General features: G+C 39.1%; 1 pseudogene; it reads right to left on the reverse strand.

Moving 5' to 3' along the window:
• Positions 1-2,151: 2,151 nt before the first annotated feature.
• On the reverse strand, positions 2,152-17,076 carry LOC118017146 (annotated as a pseudogene).
• Between the last annotated feature and the right edge of the window lie 6,586 nt (positions 17,077-23,662).

Here is a 23,662-nt window from a genome sequence, read left to right on the forward strand (position 1 = left end):
CTAGGCGACACTGCTGTCACAAATTTATTTTCGAGGACTCTTTACCACCCATTCTATATACACTTCATCAGTGACTTCTCCCCTCTGGTGTTCCTTTTCCTATAAAATATGTTTTCTCCCAGAAGTTAAGTATGATGATAAAGAAAATGTTCATTAATATGGCTTGATGGTTATTTAGGCACTGGTATTTCACTCTTGGTCATTTGAAGACTGAAATGACCTACAGATCCAAGGGAAGGAAGCTGTAAGTCATTCATTACTCATTCCCTCATTGGAGCAGACACTATCTGTGCCCTGTTCCTTGTCGCTCAGTAATCACCATTATACCGCCTGCAGTTTCTTTCCAGAAGCACCTTGGAACCTCTGTCTGAGGGCTTTCTCTGCCATAGGAGCATGCTCAGAAGGAAGGTAATAGAGTGGATGCCCTCAGCAGCAGCCCTCAACCAATCAGAATGGGGGTTCTACAACATCTCTCAGAGAAAGCCAGTAGAAATGAGCCCCAGTAGCCCACAGTGGTCACTTGCTCACTAACATGCTCTTTTTGAGAATCCTTCCCCCTTTTTTTCTGGTCTTACTTCTCCACTCTTCTACTGAGGCTTCTTGGGATTACTTTCCAAATAAACTACTTGCACTTGAATACTTATTTGAGAGTCTGTTTCTGCTGGGGAGCCCAACCTAAGACACTCATTCATTCTTTAAGAACATTTATTTAGTATATTCTAGGGGCTAAGAAATGTGACCAGCAATAGGAATCAAATATGAATCCTGAGGACAAGTAAGTGAATATTTTCAAGCAGGGAGCTATGTTATACACTTCCGCAAATTCCTATCATAACAGATCACCTTCTATAATTAGCTTTGCTTGTTATCGTTCATCCTTTTCTTTAGTCGAGATCAGATAGTTATTACCTGGTATTCAGGCAATTTTCTTCTTTATCAAGTCATGCTTGGTTTCCTCATCTCTCTCAGCACCTTTAACACTTCAACCTACTCATTCAATTTGACCATCTTCATCCTTATTTTCTCTCCTACCTCTGCAACAGTCTATTGACTATTCTTTTTTTTTTTTAAGATTTTATTTATTTATTTGATGGAGAGAGACACAACAAGAGAGGGAACACAAGCAGGGGAAGTGGGAGAGGGAGAAGCAGGCTTCCCGTGGAGCAGGCAGCCCGATGCGGGGCTCGATCCCAGGATCCTGGAATCATGATCTGAGCCGAAGGCAGACGCTTAACGACTAAGCCACCCAGGCACCCCTCTATTGGCTATTCTTCATGACAAAGCAATATATCACATCACAGTAGCCAATAAGACTATGTCCCAGTTCTCATTTCCAAAATCTTAATTGTCAGTCATTTGGGTATGTTACCCAATGGGGTGAAAGCAATTTCCCAATATTCAGCCATCTTTAAATGTCTCATCCTAGTTCCAGTGTATCATTCCCATGACGAACCACTTACAAATATATTTTTACATTTAATCCACAAGTAGTTCCAAGATAGGAATTATTATATGTATTTCATAGATTAGAAAACTGTGGCTTTCTGTCCTGAAAGTTTTGATATTTCCACATATTCTACTGTACTCACCCCACGATCATATACAAAGAATTTAAATACATTTTTCTCATGTTCTCCTTAACCATTCATGAGAACCTGTAAAATGGTCAATGCTCAAATGATCCTTCTGGCATTTCAAGAATCATATGCTTATATTTGATTCTCACTGAGCAGTTGTTAAGAATATCTTCAAATAATCTCATTAGTAATGAGCTATATTCCTGTGTGTCATTCATTAGTGATGTGTTGTCTCTGAATTCAGGAAATAGTTCCTGCAAACAAATTTTTCTCTAAAACAAAATACCTAGGAAATTTTCCAATGGCACATACGCCAGTTAACATCTCTTTTCTGCTACTAGAATTTCCTTTAAAATATTTGAACTCTTGGTCCTTGCAAGGCCAACCTCCTCCATCAGTCAGTTCATGTGTCACACTGGTATCTGGGGAAATGGTTAGGTAGTAATTTTTCCTTGAGAAAAACACTATGCTTTTATTTATTATTATTATTATTTTTTCTCTCTTGGAAATTTTATTGGTCCTGGGGAAAAGAAGGCAGGCAGCCCCGGCCTCCTGCCCACAGTGCCACAGGCTCTCACTGCTTCTGTTTGCTGTTGATGGGGAGGTTCACCGCCTCGGGGGGAGGCCAGGAAGGCCTTGAGCTTGGGCCAGGAGCTGAGGTGCGCCAAGTAGGCAGAGAGCAGGGGGAAGGAATCCTGGCAGGAAGAGGGGGTGGAGGACAGGACCTGGTGAATCAGCAGCAAGTCCAGCAGGTTGTAGTCTGCGGAGGAGATCTGGTGGCCCACGATGAAGGCCTGGCCCCCCTGGTTCTGGGACAGCAGGGTCTCAGACGTCTTCAGGTGCCCTGCTGGTGCCTTCACATACCCCTCCTTGCCTGCCTCATAGTTGGTGTAGATGATATGATGTATCTGCCGCAGAGGTTCCCCACACCCTCATTCACCGCATCTACCAGGGCCGCCTCCCCGCTGGTCCTTCATGAACAGCCCAAGGGTGCAGCCCAGGTGCTGCAGGATGGCACTGGACTGGTACAGGGTTAGGCCTCTGTCCTGGAGCTTGGGAAGCTGCCCATACAGACAGGAGGTCTTGAGTGAGCCCTGCAGCCAGGTCTCCCTGGTCACCACCTCCTCCTTCCAGTAGTGCTAGTGTGTTTACGCTGAGCTGTGGCTTGTTTCAGCAGTATGAAGACTTGGCAGCAGGTTTGGAAAAGCAAATGGCCAAAGTTAAAACTTAGGAGGGGAATGGAAAGAACATGAAAGCATTAAAGAATTTCTCTTCATCGTTTTGGTCCTATAAATCCATAAAGTCCTCAGATAATAAAGAACTGGATGTATTTGCTCCTTCCGTTTGGTGTTCAAAATGACTGGAAACAGTGGAGCTTCCGTCTGTGTCAGTGTTTCCAGGCTAAAAGAAGATGCTTACTTTAGAAATGATCATTCAAAATGATTCAGAAAAGAATGGGATATTTTTAGGAAGTCATTTACTCAAAAAACCTCCGTGGGACTGCTGGAGGAGCAAATATGAATTTATTCCCAGAGGATATAGTTAAATATTCCTGACTGAAATAAGGACTGTGCCATTGGAAACTAAGCATGAAAACAAGAGCAAGGAATTAAAATAAAAGCACATATATGTGCTTTACAAATAAAAACCACCCAGAGGAAGATCAGGAATGAACAGTAAATATGAGACATAGGAAAGAATGGATAGTTGGCATATACATACTGTCACCAGCCTTCTCAAGGAAGCCTCTCTATTATTGTTATCTGGGATAGAAACATGACCTTTTATTACCAGACTTAGAGGAAAGGCTCGTTAGCAAATATACAGTATAGCCCATCTCCAATTTTTCCTTTCTTTACGTACCATTTTAGCAAGTTGCCAAGATGTTCTGAAGGTGCATTGTAAAGGTTTTTCTTAATGGCTTAGGGTTATTTAGGATAATGGCCACTGTTGTTTTCATGAAGTAGAGTACCCTCCATAAAACCAAGAGGTATCCACACAAGTAAACACTATCTTAATTTGAAATAAACTGAGGAAATGTGAAGATAATGAGATCTTCTAAAAATCATTTTTCAGTGGAGAGAGATACGTCTATCAGCAATAATAACTACTTGTTATATCTCTAGAACTCTAAGAAAATGCTAAGACCAATGGGATAACTTTGGAAGTTAACAAATCTCCAATTATAAAAATAGTATATATAATTTGGAAAAGGCAAACAAAAATTTTTAAAAATTCACAATTCAGTAATAGTCACCATTAATATTTTGAAGAATTTTTTGGTTTTTTTCCCAGCATATTTTGGTTGTTTTTTTTTTAATTGAGATATAGTTGACATGTAACATCATATTAGTTTCAAGTGTACAATATAATGGTTTGATATTCGTATATCAAATTGCCACATTAAGTCTATTTAACTAGCCACATGGTTACAAAGATTTTTTTTCCTTGTGATGAGAACTTTTAAGATCTATTCTCTTAGCAATTTAAAAATATGCAATACAGCATTATTAACTTTAGTCACCATGATGTATATTACGTCCCCAGAACTTATTTATTTCATACCTGGACATTTGTACATTTTGACCACCCTCACCCATTTTGCCCAGCCCCCCACCCCTGTCTCTGAGAACCACCAATTTTTCTCTGTATCTTTGGTTTTGTTTTTTGTTTTTAGATTCTACATATATGTGAGTTCATACTTGTCTTGCTCTTTTTAACTTCTTTCACTTAGCAGAATTCCCTCAAGGTCTATTCATGTTGTCACAAATGGCAAGATTTCATTCTTTTATATGGCTGAATGATATTCCATTGTGTATATATACCACATTTTCTTTAATCATTTATCCATTAATGGACACTTAGTTTGCTTCCATGTGTTGGCTATTGTAAATAATGCTGCAATGAGCACAGGGGGGCATATACCTTTTTGAGTTAGTGTTCTCATTTTCTTTGAATTTCTTTTGAATTTCAATTTCTTTGAATCTCATTTTCTCTTCATATTTCTTTGAATAAATATCTAGAAGTGGAATTGCTGGATCATATAGTAGTTCTATTTTTAATTTTTTTAGAAACCTCCATAATATTTTCCATAGTGGCTACACCATTTATACTCCTACCAAGAGTGTACAAGGCTTCCCTTTTTCTCCACATCCTCACCAACACTTGCTATTGCTTGTCTTTTGGATACTAGCCATTCTAACAGTATCTCAGTGTGGTTTTGATTTGCATTTACCTGATGATGAGTAATATTGAGCACTTTTTCATGTACTTGTGGTCCGTGTGCAGGTCTTCCTTGGAAAAATATGTACTTACATCTTTTGTGATTTTTTAATGGATTGTTTGGTTTTTTGCTATTAAATTGTATGAGTTCTTTATATATTTTGATTATTAACACCTTATCAGATATATGATCTGCAAATATTTTCTCCCATTTAGTAGGTTGCCTTTTCACTTTGTTGATGGCTTCCTTTGCCATGCAGAAGCTTTTCAGTTTGATGTAGTCCCATTTGTTTATTTTTGCTTTTGTTGCCTTTGCTTTTGGTATCAAAATCCAAAAAATCATCACCAAGACCAATGTAAAAAAGAAGCTGTGTTTTCTTCTAGGAATTTTATGGTTTTAGGTCTTATGTTCAAGTTTTCAGTGCATTTTAAGTTAATTTTTGTGTATGGTATACGATAATGGTCCAGCTTTATTCCTTTTCATGTGGCTGTCTAGTTACCCTAACACCATTTATTAAAGAGACTGCCCTTCCAGTTATGTATTCTTCGCTCCTTTGTCACATATTAATTGACTATATAATGCATGGGTTTATTTCTGGACTCCTACTTTGTTCCACTGATCCATGTGCCTGTTTTTAAGCCAATACCGTGTTTTTTGAAATTGCTTTAAAATATAGTTTTAAGTCAGGAAACACAATGCCCCCAGCGTTGTTCTTCTTTCTCAAGATTGCTTGGGGCTATTTGGAGTCTTTTGTGGTGCCATACAAATTTTAGAGTTCTTGGTCCTGTTTCTGTGAAAAGGGCCATTAGAATTTTAATAGCGATTACACTGAATCTTAGATTGCTTTGGGTAGTATGAATGTTTTTAATAGTATTAATTCCTCCAATCCATGAGAACGGAATACCTTTCTATTTATTTTTGTCATCTTCAATTTCTTTCATCAGTGTCTTACAGTTTTCAGTGTATAGGTCTTTCACCTCCTTGGTTAAACTTATTCCTAGATGTTTTATCCTTTTTGATACAATTGTAAATCGGTCTGTTTTCTTAATTTCTCTCTCTAATAGGTTGCTATTAGTTTGTAGAAACAAATTTTATATATTGATTTTGTGTTCTACAACTTTACTGACTTTGTTTCATTAGTTCTAATAGTTTTTTGGTGGAATGTTTAGGATTTTCTATATATAATATCATGTCATTTGCATACAGTGATAGTTTTACTTCTTCTTTTCCAATTTTCATACCTTTTATTTCTTGCCTAATTACTTTGACAAAGATTTCAGTACTTTGTCGAATAAAAGTGGTGAGAGTGGCCATCCTCATCTTGTTCCTGATCATAGAGGAAAAGCTTTCACTTTTTCACCATTGAGTGCGATGTTAGCTGTGGGCTTATCATATAGGACCTTTATTCTGTTGAGGAACATTTGCAGTATACCCACTTTATTCAGAGTTTTTATCATAAAGGGATGTTGAATTTTGCCAAATGCTTTTTCTACATCCATGGAGATGATCATATGATTTTTATCCTTCGCTTTGTTAATGTGGTGTATCACATTGACTGATTTACAGATGTTGAAACATTCTTGCATCCCTGGAATAAATCCCACTCGATCATGGTGTATGACTCTTTTAATGTATTGTTGAATTCAGTTTGCTAATATTTTGTTGAGGATTTTTGCATCTGTGTTCATCAGAAATATCAGTCTGTAATTTTCTTTTCTTCCTTGCAGCATTTTTGCCTGTTTTTGGTATCAGGTCAATGCCTGCCTCAAAAAAAAAAAAAAAAATGGATTTAGAAGTGATTCCTTCTCCTCTTCTATTTTCTGGGAAGAGTTTGAGAAGAATTGTTTTCCATTTTTCTTTAAATGTTTGGTAGAAAGCACCAGTGAAGCCATCTGGTTCTAGACTTTTGTTTGTTAGGAGGCTTCTGATTACTGATTCAATCTCTTACTAGTAATCAGTCTATTCAGATTTTCTATTCATAATTCAGTTTTGGTAGGTTGTATGTTTTTAGGAACTTAGCTATTTGTCTAGGTAGTCCCGAATTGTTGGTATATAATTTTTCATAGTAGTCTCTTATGATTCTTTATATTTCTCTGTATTATCAGTTCTAATATCTCCTCTTTCAATTCTACTTTTATTTATTTGAGTCGTCTGTCTTTTGTTCTTAGTGAATCTAGCTAAAGGTTTGTCAGTTTTGTTTATATTTAAAAAAAACAGCTTTTAGTTTCATTGATCTTTTCTATTTTCCTTTCAGTCTCTATGTCATTTATTTCAGCTCTGATCTTTGTAAATGTCTGATTTGTTTTAGATTAGCTTCCAGAATTGCAAATACCAGTTCAAACACTATGAACAATTTGAAAAATCTAAAAACATAAAGCTAAATTGCTTTCAGATATGTTTTCTAATTTACATCCCCACCAGCTGTGCATGCAAATTCAGAAACTTTTCAAAGAGATCTAGGCCCACTCCACACTGATTCCAAAATAAATTATTATAAGGACAAAAGAATGACATTTGCCATTAAATGTTTTTGTTGTTTTTTTTTTTTAAAGATTTTATTTATTTATTTGAGAGAGAGAAAGCACATGAGAGGGGGGAGGGTCAGAGGGAGAAGCAGACTCCCTGCCGAGCAGGGAGCCCGATGCGGGACTCGATCCCAGGACTCCAGGATCATGACCTGAGCCGAAGGCAGTCGCTTAACCAACTGAGCCACCCAGGCAACCTAAATGTTTTTTAATGCTTAGTAATGCTTTCAAGTTTACTTCAAGTATATAATTATAGAATTTTATTTTAATGATACTGCTGTTATATGTTTTCAAAGAAGATGTAAATCTGTTTTAGAAGATTCAACAGAATTAATAAATATCAAATTTATTATTCAGTAGTTATATTTACTTCGCATTACATTAGACAAATATATCTAGAACATGTATATACGTTTTATAGAATTTAGAGTATAATATATTAATTATATCCATTTATAATTGTCATGTCTTTGCTTTGCCCATGTTGTCAAACTACAATTTGCTTGGTATTGTTCTTTTTTTTTTTTTTAAGATTTTATTTCTTTATTTGAGAGAGCGAGAACACAAGCAGAGGGAGGGGCAGAGGGAGAGGGAGAAGCAGGCTCCCCGCTAAGCAGGGAACCCTACATGGGGCTCCATCCCAAGATTCTGGGATCATGACCTGAGCCAAAGGCAGACGCTTAACTGACAGCCACCCAGGTGCCCCTGCTTGGTATTATTCTCTCGCTTGTAATACAACCCCAAATTACATCATTCCTGTTGAGAAAATTGACCCTGTTGGAATGATCTTCCTTTATGGTCATTTCCATAAAGGCTTTGCGGTAAATACAAGTGTTCACTTTCTTGAACACTTTAGAGCAATTTTGTGATGCCATAACCCACTTCGTTGTTGTATTCCCTTAATAGGTATTGGGTCACTTCACCATGAAGGCATGGTACTGGAAACCTAGTAGACAGATATGGAAATACATTGATCTAGTGTGGAGGTGGACAAGGCACTATAAACAGTATGTCATGGGAACACAGGAGGCCCATCTGAATTCACCAAGAGATGAGATTATTTGAGCTAAAACTTGGAGGATAAGAAGTTGGTCGGAGGATATTGGGGAAACATTACAGGTGGTAAAAATAACATATGCAAAGATATACGGACATTTTTAAAAAGCCCAACACATTGTAGGAGCTGCGGGTAATAAGTATTAGTGAGTAAAACAAGGGTTGAGCTTGGGAGGTTGGAAATAGACACAAAGCAGACCGAGTATGCAGGGCCTACCTCATGAAGCATGTGCTATTGCCTTGTGAAGGGAGTTTGGATTTTATTCTGTAGATAATGTGAAACTATTGAAGCATTTTGCATGAAAAATTTGTGGTCATAATTATAACTGGAGTCTATGTAATAAATATTTTGGAGGTAGAGAAAGTCTGTAGGTGAGCACATTTGGGAAGTTACTGCATGAGGCCAGAAGAGACATTAGTGTTTGTGTCAAGGTAATGAGAATTGGAAGGGAAAATGAGGTAAAAAAAAAATCTGTATTTTATGAGAAAGGTAGCAAAGGCAATAAGACTTAAGAATTGATTGAATTTGGAAGATGTTGTCCTAAAGCCAATTTTGTAAAAATTATCTCAGTGATGGGTCATTCAGTAAGATCTCATCAACTCATTACAACTGAGGGAAAAGGTTAATTTGATTTGTTTCAAGTCTGAATTACAGAATATTTGTAAGAGAAATTTTTTAATATACTTGTGCACAAAAAGTTTGTCAGTCACACTTTGGTGGTATTATAAAAAAAAAAAAAGAATTAAGGGGAACTTTGGCAGAAAAAAAGATTCATATGGGAAATCCTTGCTCCATCAGACATTATTACCAAATGTAAGATGTTGTATTAGTTTGCTAGGGCTGCCGCAAGCACAGACCCAGTACCACAGACTGGGTGGTTTAAACGCCAGAAATTTATTTCTCACAACTTTGGAGGCTAGAAGTTCAAGACCAAGGTGTCAGCAGGGTTGATTTCCTCCGAGGCCTCTCTCTTCAGCTTGTAGATGGCAGGTTTTTCCTGGTGCCTTCATATTTTTTTTTCTGTGTGTGTCTCTGACCTAATCTCCTGTTCCTGTAAGGGCACCAGTTATATTCTATTAGGGCCTACTTTCATGGTCTAATTTCACCTTAATTATGTCTTGTAGATCCTGTCTCCACACACAGTCACATTCTGACGTACTGAGTTAGGATTTCAACATAGGAATTTCAGAGGACACAACTGAAGCCATAACAGATATGGATTGGAGTAAAGATCTAAAGAGGTATTTTTATTTCCATAGCATTAAGTAAGAAATTAAGAGGGAATATCATAAGAAGAACATTACATAAGAAACTTTTAGCAAGACAATTTTCAAAAATTAAATCACCTAAGTTCAATATACAAATTCCAGTTAATGAATGAGAGAATGTCTTCTTAATACTGACTAATGTGGTTTATTTATTTACTGGAGAGGCTTAGTAACAACAGAAAAGAAAGAAATTGTGAAGATACATCATTATATTCAACAATGTTTATCAAAATGCTGGTCAAGTTCATCATATACTTTATGTTTATTTGTCAGAAAATTGGGATATTATGGATGCAGCAGTGGGAAGCTAACTGGAGGGGTTTTTGTAGTTATTGTTCAGATGACTTTACATCCAAAATTATAAAGAAGCACACTTTTTTACAAATCAGAATTTGTAAAGACCAAAAATGATCACTAGTCAGAGAATGTGTCTATATTGTGCTAAAGCAGCTGATAATGACATTAAATGAAACTTCACTTTGGAATTTAAGATTGAGAAGGGCTCACGTCAGGTGTTAGGTTTTAATAGATTTGGAGGCCTGTTTAAAGGTTGCTTTTTTTAAATTTCTGTGTTGGAGCACAACATACTGTACGCTAAGAAATAATAGCAGCCTAAAATTTTGTGAGATTTTTTTAATTAACAAAACAATATGTCAAACCATCTCTATGGATACTTACACAAAATAGGTGATAAGACATTCTGAGCAGAGAACATGATCTAGTAATGCTTATCATAGCACCATGGAAAGTAAGAATTTCAGGTCTTACTCCCACCTGTTCATTTCCTGTCTGTAGCCTCAAATTTAACTACTTTGTAGTCCTCATTCTCCCTTTGTAAGAAAACTATGCAAAAAAGTAGCTATTTGTTTCACATTTTGCTAGAATGGTGGGGTGGGGGTCAAAGGTGGGGATGGGTAGGGAGTGTAGCATCTGATAAGAATGCTGAGATGCTTAGAAGTGTATCTCTTCATAAAATTGTATCACAGTCATGAAAATCAGCAATTATCCAGTTGCTGGACTATGACAACAACAGCAAACAATAACAACAAAAAGACCTAGGTGAGGGCGTGGGACTAGAAAGTAGTATATATTATATTCCTACTCTGGGTCAAATAGCATAGTAGATTATTTGTGTTCTGTGTAATTTGCTTTAGAAATATTAAGAAACTAAGGCTCAGAGAGGTTGAATGATTCTCCCAGTTACTATGGACAGCCAACAATGGAGTTAGTATTTTAAAATGCCTCTGGACTCCCAAGTCATGCTTACGTCTCCCCAGTGTGCCCAAGAAAGCCAAGGTAGTCAATTCTCCTGCACAGATGGGGTCAGAACAATCAAGAGAGCCAAAGAAGTCATATTTGTTCGGATTAAACAACTCAATCTTCAAACTATTTCACTCTAATATCAGGTGGAAATAGCATTTCCAAAGGAAAGAAGAAGGAGAAGAACAAGAACACAAAACTGAGTTTCAGCAAAGAGGGCAAGTGAGCGATTAAAAATAAATCTTTCATGATTTGCTCCCACAGGCAAGGAAAATAATATTTTTCAATCCTGCTTAGCCCAAACTAATCTGAGTTATTTAAAGTACTGTAACCAATGGTGACAAAACAGAGAGTTTATTACACCCTTTCGCAGGCAAGGACTTCTCCGAAGCAGGAAGCACATGTGGAAAGGGACCACGTTATCCACGGTACAGTGAGCAGCTCTCTATTACATTCGAACAGGGTGCTACATCTGCTCCTCGTCACAATTGGGAATGCTGTCGTACACCAGCCAGACCAGGCAGCTTATTTTCCATTCCGGCTGGGAAACAAGATTATTTTCAGTCCTGGTGGGCACTCAAACACAAGCGGAGTCATAAAGCCAAAGAGAAATTTGCCCCCATCCAGGCCAGTGCTTTACAAATGAGAGTCAATGTCTTTAGGAACACCAGTAGTTAATAGCAGAATCCCAGATTAGAAAGCTCAAGATTTCTGAGATCTATTCCTCCAAAATAAATGCAGAGTTTCATTTGCGAAGTAGGACATCATTACCTAAAGATAACAGCATCTGCAGAAATACTTACTTAGCAACTAAATCACAAGGTCTTCCTTAGAGCTTCCTTTAGGCTAGAAATAGTCCCTGCTTAGCCAGCTGGCCTGAGAAGCCAGTGATACACATAAAAACCAAAAGAATTACAGAACTCCTCCTATCCCTTCATCTACTATCCCTTCATCTACTACATATCTGTAGCACTTTTTTTGAGATGGAGGGTTATAGAGCTAACGGAAGGAGGAAATGTCTAGATTTTCTTCCTTTATGGCAGGTTTCTATGCCCGGAAATATCTACCTCTCCAGTTAATGAAATGTACAATTTTTTATTCAACTGTTGTTTAAATTTACGGCTGGTGGTATTTGCAAAGACCTGATAGCCTTGACTCAGCTCTGCTGTCAGTGGGCCCAGGAGACCCCAGATGCTGGGATGTGTCAGTAGTACTTGTAGCTAGAGAATCCGGGTCCCCGGGAGCACCGACTAATACTGATTTACAGGCAGCCTAAGAAGTCTTAAAGGACACCTTCATGTCCTGCTTTTCTTTTTTTTTTTAAGATTTTATTTATTTATCTGACAGAGAGAGACACAGCAAGAGCGGGAACATAAGCAGGGGGAGTGGGAGAGGGAGAAGCAGGCTTCCCATAGAGTAGGGAGCCCGATGCGGGGCTGGATCCCAGGACCCCGGGATCATGACCTGAGCCGAAGGCAGATGCCCAACAACTGAGCCACCCAGACGCCCCCACGTCCTGCTTTTAAAAACATATTTTAAAAGCTCCTGTTGCTGCTGTCCTAATTTTGTTATGTTGTTTTCCGAATCTATTTGTGGAGAAAGCAAATACTCCCATATTAATGCTATACTGATTATAAAGAAGAAGAAAAAAGCTTCTGTCAGATTTATCCCTCTAATTTACACGTTGCATTTTAAATTCACATGTGAGTCAGGGGAAAGAGACAATAATTCCACAACAAAGTATCTGTGAAAAGCATTATTTATTTACTTTGACCTAAACAAAGAGGCAGGAAGACTCTTCTAACAAAGCTTTCTTGAATCACTCATATCATCATATTTATTTTAGGATGGGCATGCAACTTTCTTTGTTTTTAAGATTTTATTTATTGAGTTAGTTAGTTGACAGAGAAAGAGCACAAGCAGGGGGAGCAGCAGAGGGAGAGGGAGAAGTAGGCTCCCCGCTGAGTAGGGAGCCCGACACAGGGCTCCATCCCAGGACCCTGGGATCATGACTTGAGCCGAAGGCAGCCGCTTTACCGACTGAGCCACCCAGGTGCCCCAGGCATGCAACTTTCTAAATATTCAAGAGAAGGTTGTAAAGACAGCATCTGTCACTGTATCTCGCAGGTTGCAAGGTATCCTAAAGGTAACCTTATTAACATGACAGTCATTGACCTCAGAGATTCCATCCCCAGTCATTCCTTCTGTCAACTACAGAGAGAGAGAGAGAAAGAGAGAGAGAGACGTCAGTGCACCATTCTGTTATTTCCAGATGCTTGCTTCCAGAAAATTATGATGCACGCTACATGAATGCTAGACAATACCAGTTTCGTTTTTCCCTCACCCAGATACCTCTTAAGTAGCGTTTAGGAAACTGGTTTAAAAAGTATGCTTATAAATGTTCTGTATTTATTTGCAAAGTTGCCCTGGAACACTTCTCTGATCATGCCCATTTCCAGTAATTATTTTAAATTATGTTTTAACAACTAAATGACTCCAGCAGCAAAGAAAAGGTCATATATAACAATTTCACGGTGTGACACACTTTGTGTGAACTGCATTGAAGGCAAAGGGTTGCAATAAATAAAATGGCTTTTATCTCTAGCAAACTTACTCAAAGACACACACATACATCTATAAAAGCTCGTAGGCATTTCCACATTTCCTGATGATCATTGGCCTTTCTTGAAACATATGCTTAGCCATGGAATCTAGGAGAGGGTCTCTCTGTGTTTTATAAGCATCATTATCAGAACAATGGCATGCAAGGAATGACAAATATCTCCACTGGGGATTTATGTTCGTTAAGAACTCAGAAAACACAGAATCTGCACCTGCTACAAGATAATATTGGGCTTGTAAAGCAAAACAAAGATTTCAACACAAAGCTGAAGATATTTACACAGGTTGGGAGATTGGCTGAACTGAGTCATGAGAAAATGAAAACCACGTAACTGCTTATAAGGCACCCAAAGTCCAGAATATTAAGACACTGTTCGATACAAAGAATTTAGATTTGTGCCAGAAAACAATAGAAAAGATACTATACATCAGATTTCACAGGAAGGAAGAGTGGAACAGGCCCTACCAGTTCTTACTATTCCTTCTGTCCACATACACGTCGTACTGGCTTTTCTATTTTTCATTGCCATAGAAAATGCCTCAGATGCTACACTGTGGTAGTTCTGTTATGAATAACACCGAGACCCTCAAGGATGGCAATAAGAACCTAAGATGCTTTTCTAGGTCTTTATCTACAGCATGTTACGTACGACATGGTCCATGCCATCCCCAAATAATAACATAACACTTTCCACCTCCCCGGTGCACCTGAGGGCCCACCTGTCAGCTTTATGACTTGAGAATGAAACATACAGGAATCCTGAAGGCTGCCAACTGCAGCACGCAGGTCAGTGTGCATATTCCTGCTTCAGGGCTTTTACCATTTCCAGGAATAACACCCTGAATTTAAATAGTAGCTTTCCTCCAAGGAACACAGACCCGTTCTCACATATGCGAGACATAGATAGGTAAATAGATCTATAAACAAAGGAAAGTAAGGACTTGTTGATGCTATTTTAGATGAGAGAACTAAAACACAGTAAGTTAATAGGAAACCAAAATGATGCCAGAGAATGCATGATCTTTTAACCTAGACTTTTCATTCAAAATCCCATCTTCTATATGCTAAATTATCATCATGCAAAACTTATCTCTCGCAGGTGGTGGCGTTTTCTTGGTTATTTGGAAAAGCCTTCCTGATTTCAAGTTTGAATGCAAATAATCTTCACTGAGATATAACTAGCCCAGGATTTCCAATATTGTCACTCTAATGTCAAATTTTTTAGTGTAAGAAATAATATTTGGCCGTATAAAGATTATTTAAATGAGTTGCTATCCTGTACCTAGTGACTTTCAGTTTTTAGTTTTCCGGTTTTCCTTGACTAAGGAGTCAACTTAGAGTGAGAAAAGATCTCAGATTTTCTTCAGCCCTGAGCAAGTTCTTACAAGCAGACAAAAAATATAGTCAAATTAATTGTTAGTGTGTTATTCCACAGCTCAAAAAATACTGCCTGACATAATTACTGAAGAATCGAAGCTCAATCAGTAGAGCATGCAAGTCTTGATCTTGAGGCTGTGAGTTCAAGCCCCAGGCTGGATGTAGAGTTTACTTAAGAAAAAGGTGGGGGGAGATGGGGAGGGGAATAGGGCCTTGTGGCTCCTAACAGCAAGCATTAGAAGAGAGAGGAGAGAGAGAGGTTTATGATGTGACATGAACAGGACGTAATGCATTTGGGAATAGGCAAGAAAAGTTTACTTTAAAAGAAAAGGCTGTGACCAATGTGTTTCAGATCCAAAGAGATCCTTTATTGGAAAACCCTGACAAAGACCAATTTAGTTTGTGATTACTGCAACGGGCATTGTGCTAAGTACTTTCCAGATTACCTTGTTTGATTCTTCTTATTCTTGACATAGGTCCTATTATGCCCAGTTTACAGTTGAGGAATTAGGTTAAGAGATGTCACCTGACTTGCCACAGGTCCCACAACTGTTAATTGGTAGAGTCAGAATAAGAGCCTAGAGTGATCTACCTCCAAAGTTTGCTCTGAACCACTCTGCCCCGCTGACTAATTTTGACAGGGGGCGGGGGGGGGGGGGATTAAACCTTTGAGAAAAACCAACAAGGACTTTTTCTCAAGGATTTTATCTCTCACACCAGTTCTTCTAATGCTTCTCTTTTCCTCTTGAACTGAGGTACTCCCCCATTTACTAAGGAAGGGTTGGGTCAGAGATACATTCACGTATTATAGCTATTACTCATGTCCCACAGGAACCTGAAGGGCAACTCTTTGTGTGTAATTGTGAGCAGAGGCGTAATTAAGAATTTCTAGTACCTGAGTGAGCTCCAAGATTTATACTCCGCCCCAGCCCACTTTTCTTTATACCAATTATAGAACCGAATATCATTGCATGTGCACATACCGATCCCCAGTAAGTCGAGGACATTCGCAGGCACCCATCATGTGCTGATCAATGCAGTAGACCCTGGCCAGCTCTGCACCCTACTTGGTTTTGTCCCTGCTGGATTCAGCTGTTCCTGCCCTATCACTAGTGACAGTTGCCATCCGTGGAGAGGAATAGCACATTCACATCAGTCCCCAGTGGGCCAACAGAATTACTAGTTGCCGTTAAAAACTAACTCTATTAGTAAAATCTGTAACAATCTCTAAATTGTAAAGTACAGCACACAAAGCCAATTACAGCCTTGCTTTCTTCCCTATCTCAACTCCCCTCTTCTCTTTTCACACCCCACCCTGACATGTGAAATTACATGGTGCACTTTCATGATGCTGGGCCTTCAAAAATGCTGTTCTTTTTTCCTGGGTGCCGTCTCTTCTCTGAGCCGGTTGGCAAACTGCTCGTCATCCTTCAGGATTGAGCTCAAAGTCTAGAAATCCTCCTCTATTTTCTGGACTGCCTTCCCCCTTCTGTGCTCTCTTGGATCTGGAGAATGCCTGTGTTCTGGTGCCCATGGTAAGTATCACGCATAGAAGTTATTCACATCTCCATCTCCCCAGCGAATGTGTGAGTCCCAGCAACCAGAGTACAACCATAGGTCGTGACCGAATGGTCTGTGAGTGAATGAAGGAATGAGCATAAGAGCCTAGGCTTTTCCTCAAGTGCCTTACAGTTTTAGTTCAGACTTGAAAGTGTATGCACGTACCTTGGTGTTGCTGACATAATCGTTCTCCATGAATTCAAATAGAAGCTGTAAACACTGATATCTACTCAAGAGAAAAAGAAAAACCTCTCGAGGTCAGTGGGACTGTAGAGTTGGTGAGCTCACAGGACCACAAAGAAGTGGAGGAATAGGAAGGAAGTGACTAAGAAGGGCAGCAACTAACTGGTTAGCTAGTCACCACACATACCAACGTTAGCTCTGATTTACAGGAAGTTGCTTCAGTACTAGGAGCAGTCTTGATTCCTTGGCTGGCTTTCCCGTCAGGTGACAGTACTCGGCTCTCTGGCCCTTGACAGTAGTAGTAAGACCTTCTGCTGAGTCATCTGTCACACTTCTCTCTGGCATCATTCCTCCACGGAGAAGGCACTTCCTCTTCCTCTTCATCAACACTGTTTTCTTGATGAATTCTGCAGCTACTCTCATTACAGTGTGTAAGTTCCCTTTGCCCTTAGAAAGTACGGACTGTGGGTAATGAACATTTTGTCTAAAATATTTTCATGTTACAATCTCTGATATATCCTCAAAGAATTATCTTAAGAATGAAGAAAGGGGTAGGGCGCCTGGGTGGCTCAGTCGGTTAAGCATCTGCCTTCGGCTCAGGTCATGATCCCAGGGTCCTGGTATCGAGTCCCGCATCAGGCTCCCTGCTCAGTGGAAAGTCTGCTTCTCCCTCTCCTTCTGTCACTCCTCCTGTTTGTGCTTTCTCACTCTCTCTCTATGTATATCTCAAATAAATAAATAAAATCTTTTTAAAAAAAGAATAAAGAAAGGGGTAAAAAAAAAAGGAAATATACTTATAAGAGCAAGATCATTTGAGGTCTAAGCTATTAAGCTATTTGTGTTAATGAACTTTATATTCATAATTAAGACTTCAACATTTTAAGTGAGCAGAACTTAGTGGAGGCAAAAATAGAGTAATAGAGATATCTTATTAAGGATATTTCAATGATCCCTCGACCAATGGTAGCCTGGCACTCTACTGCGTATCCGTAACAAAGTCAAAGAAATTTCCTAACTTCTAATTATTTGTAATCTACAGGAAGCACTCCAATGCTAATGCAAAGTGATGAGAGAGAGAATAGAGATAATCTATGTAATGGGTATAAATCTCATTTTACAAACTTGTATGTACAAGAAATATATTTATTATTTTCTATAACTATGCTTAATTATTTTTTACACCAGCCCCCATCTTCCAAGCTAGTGGAAAATTTGACATTGGTAATTCCTAGTTCTTTCAATCCAATCCTCTTACCCGGGTCGTTGGAATAGGGGAGGAAGGAGGGAGCACCTGCCTCTGGTTGTTGTTCGTTGTTTGCCCCGTCTGTAGGACTCTTTGGGCTCAGGGCTGCTTGCCAACCTCTGTGTCCTGCACAAGAGACGAGACATTTTTACAGGGCTTCAGCTGGCTTTCTCTGCCTAAGTTCCTCAGGCAACTGGTTTGGTGGCTTCGCAACAGGGAGGCAGAATCGTGAATTGTTTAAGAGGGCCAACTTTGGCATCACTTAGATGCACACCCTGAGCATGCCATATCTCGTGACCTCAGGCACATTTTGTTTTCTATTTCCTACTCTTCAGATTTCCACCTGTAAAGTAAGGGTGTGCCTGTTACATACCTCACAGAGTTGTGAGGGCAAAACGAGGTTAACTCGAAGTAAAGTCGCAATGCCTGGCCCATGGTAAGTGTTCAGTAACAGGTATAGCCACTATTACTACCAGTGCTGTCATTGTTGTGATTCTTAGTACCGACACCGTCATGCTCAGGGCACTCCCAGAAAGAGTACAGACATCGTCCTCTCTGCCCCGGACCCACAGATCTCTTTCTCTCCCTCCGTTCCCCAGGCCGGCAAAATCCTTTTCATCGGGGATACAAGGCCTATGTTCTCTCTGCTTTCTGCTGGATTCTCCACCTCCAACGGCACACCATTGTATCTTGTTATTTTTCCTGCAGTCACCTATTAAAATGTCCACAATAGCTTCATGTGGGGTTTTTTGTGGGCAGAGGGGGGGTTTCTTGTCCAAAAACTGTCCTGGGCAAAGAACAGGGAGGAGGGAAAGAGGGGGACTACAGAAAGAAGAAAAGCATTAATTGTATTTCAAAATATTACCTAACTGCACTAATGCAAAGTAGTATGAGACCATTAAAAAGGAAGAATTTAACTCCCCCTGGGAAAAACAGAGGAAGGCGTAGAGGATCAAAACTCCCCCCGAAAAATACTGCGTGTTCACTGTGGCAAAGAAGGGGTGGGGGGGATGCATTCCCTCCCTCTCCTGTAAGCTCTTTGAGTGATGGACAAATTTTATTTTGTTCTCCAGTGTGTCTCTTATCTTTCTGGGCACCTGGCACAGCACAGGCATTTAATACCTTTTTGTCGAATAAATAAAATAAATCTCTGTAAGAAGAAATAACATGCACAAAACAACAAGCCTTGAAAAAGTTTAGGTGTTCAGAGAAGTAACAGGTACAGAGAACCCTAGCTTTAGAAGGTCAGCAGTGGGGAGAGAGAGAGAGAAAGGGAGAGAGACAGCACAAATAACAGAAATGAAACATGCCATACAACTAACCAGGATGAACTTACTGCTTTTACTAAAAAAGTTTAAATTTTCTCCTAAAATGGAACTTTTGACTTAAGCAGAGGGGTGACCAAATCAGTTGTAACTACTGAGGATATGGAGCAAGGCCAGACACAAAAGAAAGAGTAGCTAGGTAAAGTCTGTGGTGGTCCAGGAAAGGAGATTGAATTATTGGACAAAACTGATGTTCCTCTGTTGTAGAACTGTGCATCCACACCCTTACCACAACTTTGTGGACAAGAGGATTAAGTGAACTTCCCCATCCCTTAACCCTGGGCTTGGCCGTACATCTTTTTTTGACTGGTGACTCAAGCATAAGCTTGAATGTGCTCATGCACTTGAGTGGCCCTTTGAGCTTTGGGGATCTGCCCTGAGAAGAACAGGCCTCACTAGCCACTCTAACCTAGGCTCCCAAATGAGATAGCTATAGCAGGCCTGAACCCAATGTGTAGGCTGTAGCTCCGAGCCCAGACTCCGGGGTCCAGGCTTGCCCAACGGAGACTCCTGAAAATAAAAAATTGTTGTTCTGAGGCAGCCATTGGATTTTAGAGGAGTTATTTTACAGGGTACTCTGGATTCTAAAACTCGAGACTTTAAAAAACTTGGTGGCCTTCTCTTCACACTGCTCTCTCTGCTGTTGACAGTCCCTATAAGACCCCTAACGTGCTACCTCCAAAGTTATGAAAAAGTCCTACATTCTTGGGTGGGGTACTTGAGGAAGCCTGTCACTTTGTTCCTAGGGAAAACCAGAGGAGTACCGACTCATTGTTTGGAGGAAGACCCCGAACTCAATGAAAAAACTCCAAAGTCAGTGTTTCAGAATGGGAAATTAACATTTAATGGTATAAATTGGGCAATTTTTTAGAAGCGCTTTAATGGGTGTTCTTTAGAAAATGTTTCTTTTGACAAACTGGATTTGAGCCATACTCTAAATATCAATGTCTGCATATATGCAGAGTTGTCTGTCTCATCTGAGTATTTGAAATGTAAAGCAAGGATAGAGAAGACGTGAAGAGGTCTTATTGGCCCAATTCTAATTCCAGTTCATGCTACTAAAAAGCTGGACTGGTTAAAGCCAACCCCGGCCCACTTGGATGATTGCATTCAAATAAGGCATTACCGAAGGCAGAAAAACCTCTTTGAGCTATGGTGTTACAAGTTCCTGAAGCGAGATCACAGCTTTGTGGCTAGGTGTGGAAGTTTTCCTTGAAGAGAGTGTATCTTCCCAGCGTCAGTCATCCTGGATGAGTTCCAATCTGATGCCAGAAATGAGGATTTGGGGCCTTAGACTGGGGTTAACGGCACCTTCACTTTAGGCCTCGGACTGTGGACAGGGCCGGGTCATGCATACGCTGGGACGTTCCTGCCGAGCTGTCGGCCTGCCTGAAGCTGGGCCAGTAAGAGATCCGAGGTCCTGTCTGCTCTCAGATTAACCACTTGTAGAGCAATAGCAAGTTACCATTTTTGTTACCAACTTTCCTTCATGATGCCAAAACCTTTCATAAAGTCTACTTATCATTTTAACCCGGTCTCACCGGGACTGTGGGGAGTTGGGGAGACGTCTGTCTCCTATTTCAGAGGGAGGAGAGCAGGCATCAGGCTTGTGTGGGATCAGAAAGGCAGTGGTGGCAGCTGTCATTCTTGGAGGACAAGAGAGCTGAGCCTGTATGTTTAGTGGTCTCTCGAGCAGGACGAACAGCAAGGGCAGCAGTTTAATGAGGAGGCCACCTGGTCCTGAGCAGGGCCTAGGAAAACTCTCAGAAGTAAGGAAGTCTTAATTCCAGTGAGTAGGCTGGTAGGTGCTCAAGCTACAGTCATTGGGGAATTGAAAGAAAGCATGATCCTATTTTATAGCCACTAGCTAGTAAAATCTGGAACATTAGATTACTAATTATTCATTTTATCACAAAATAATATTTTTCCAATTTTTAAAAGGCTTTTTCTTTAAGATGGAAAAGCAAGGCAATCCTGCAAGAAAAATTGAGAGCACAGTCCAAAATATAAATTCTCAGAGATAAACATATTTCTCGCATTAAAAAAAAAGTCTAGCTTTGTAAATAAAAACTGACTCGTATAGTAAATAACCATTGAATTGACAGAGACATATGGAAAGAATGTGGCTAGATGGGAGTTTTGTGGAGGCCATTAGTAAGAAGTTATGTAAATAAGATGTGTTTTTCAGTGCCAAGAGCATATTAATGAGAGAGAGGAAATCATATCTCTAGCTTTTTTGAAGATGCATTTGGCTTCTCTCTTTAAAGACTACTCTCCTGAAATTAAAGCTAATGCTTTGGAAAAAAACAACGTGTACCTTCAAAAATGTAGAACATCGTTTTTTAGTTAATTATTGATAATGATTTAAAACAGTTTGATTTCTGAAGCCAAGTTAATTTAAGAACCAGATTGAAAAAAAAAAAAAAAACAAGCTTTGTCTCCCTGTCCTTAAAAACAAGATTTGCCTGGTGCTTTTGAGGGACGTTTAGGCTTTAATTGCTAATATTTAATAATATCAATTGAAAACACCTAAATTCAAGGATAGCTTTTTAACAAGTGCTTGACATTTTACTTACTCCTAACATTTATAAAATAGAAAACATAATAAGGCTGATTTTTGTATGTGTGTGGTCCTTTTACTTTGCTTGAATCCTTATATGAGTCAAGTAGCAGTTTCAGCATAACGCAGGGCAAGGAAAGGGAATCCCCTCCTATGGGGTCTTTAAGAAGAAAGAAAGTAGCTCCCTTGGGTGCTTATTGTATATTCAGGACTATCTTCAATATTTTAAATAAGAGAACGATTTTGTAGTATATAAAATAAAATAAGACAAAATTTCCGTAATTAATCTTATTTTCTGATACACATCCCTGATCTTCACAGAAAAGATAATACAGTCTTCATAGAAAGTCATTGACTCTTTGAAGTGTGTTTTAGATCATTCTCTAAGTAATCTAAGCTCTCAACATGTCAGGAATAGGACTGTCTTAGGTAAGAGGGCAAATGGAAATACTTCTGCTTCTCATAATATGGACAAACTGTTCATTGGAATTTTAAATCTTAAAGCTCTTACTACGTTTTCTCCTGAGAATCAGTATTACTTTCTTGCTTTCATTCACAATTACAGTCCGAGGCTGCTGCTTATTAATATTTACTCGCTTTTTATTTGTAGAACATAGGAACCGTGCCTGGGTAGCACTGCACATTTGCAGGGCCTTGTCAGGGCTCTCAGTGCCAGGACACAGAGGACATAACTCCCTGAGACCGCCAGCACTCTTCTATCTAGAGCAGCCTATATGTACTACTAAAGGGAACTTATTTAAAATCTATTATTTGGTTTTCAGAAGCTGCATAAAGACTAAATATTCCTCCTAATACAGAATTTTTAAAAATGTTCCTTTATCCTTTCTGAAAAAAAATATTGTTTCAAAGCACAGTGGTATCATCAGAAATAGAAGCAGCTCGCGAGAAATATCAGCAAATGCCAGCAGAAAGGACTTCAGTGCATAAAAATGAAGTGTGTTAAAACTAGAGACCTTTCTATTATTAATGAAACGGAGTGCCATGAGGAAATGCAAGGAGACAAGAGTAATAGCAAAGTCATGAATTAAATAGTAACTTAAAAGCGAGAGTTACTAGTTTCCCAGCACATGCCATCTTCCTACTAAAGTTTATTCAGTGGGGAATGATGAAATAGTACTAATGCTTCAAATAAATACATCTAATATATAGAAAAATCACTTCAATATCAAGATGTTGGGGTGAGTGACATCAAGTACCTATTGCAGTTACATTAACAGCTTCTACACCAAAGAAAAGTCTCATGCCTTCCTCGGTTCTGCACATTTAAGGGCTTTCTGTAATATAGATCTTCCTTCGACCAAAACAAAAATCAAACCTGCAGTTTATCTTGTCTGAACTTGCAGCACTAGAGATGAGTTTTGCAACTGTGATACATTATGAAAATATTACTACTGAAAGGAAAGTCTCAGAATGTAGAGGAGGTTAATTCTTACAGGTCCATCACCATCAGAAACACCAGGAACCATGCACAATTTGGAGACAATCTCCGTGAGGTCCTTGGAGCTGCTCCCACAACAGCCACTTTGCAAAGCTCACAATGAAGGTAAAGTAGTTCTTCCTATATCTTTGTAACAGAAAGGGAAAGTGCCTTTACCTTTAATGAAATTCATTTTCACAGCCCATCAATCTTCGCTTAAGTACCTTGAGAAAAATGAGACGTCTTATTCATTTAGAATTCCTCAGTGCCTAACTATCATGACATCTATTATTTAATTAGTTCTCATAAAAGCTTGTTGAGTGAAAGAATAAATGAAATAAGTATAAATGTCTAGCATATTTTTGTCTACATCTCCCCTTATCTATAATGTATGATAAACACAGTAGCAAGCACTCAATGAATGATCCACCAGAATTGTGAGT

The sequence above is a fragment of the Mirounga leonina genome, unplaced genomic scaffold, assembly GCF_011800145.1.
Source record: "Mirounga leonina isolate KUSES-001 unplaced genomic scaffold, KU_Mleo_1.0 Mir_168, whole genome shotgun sequence".
NCBI lineage: Eukaryota > Metazoa > Chordata > Mammalia > Carnivora > Phocidae > Mirounga > Mirounga leonina.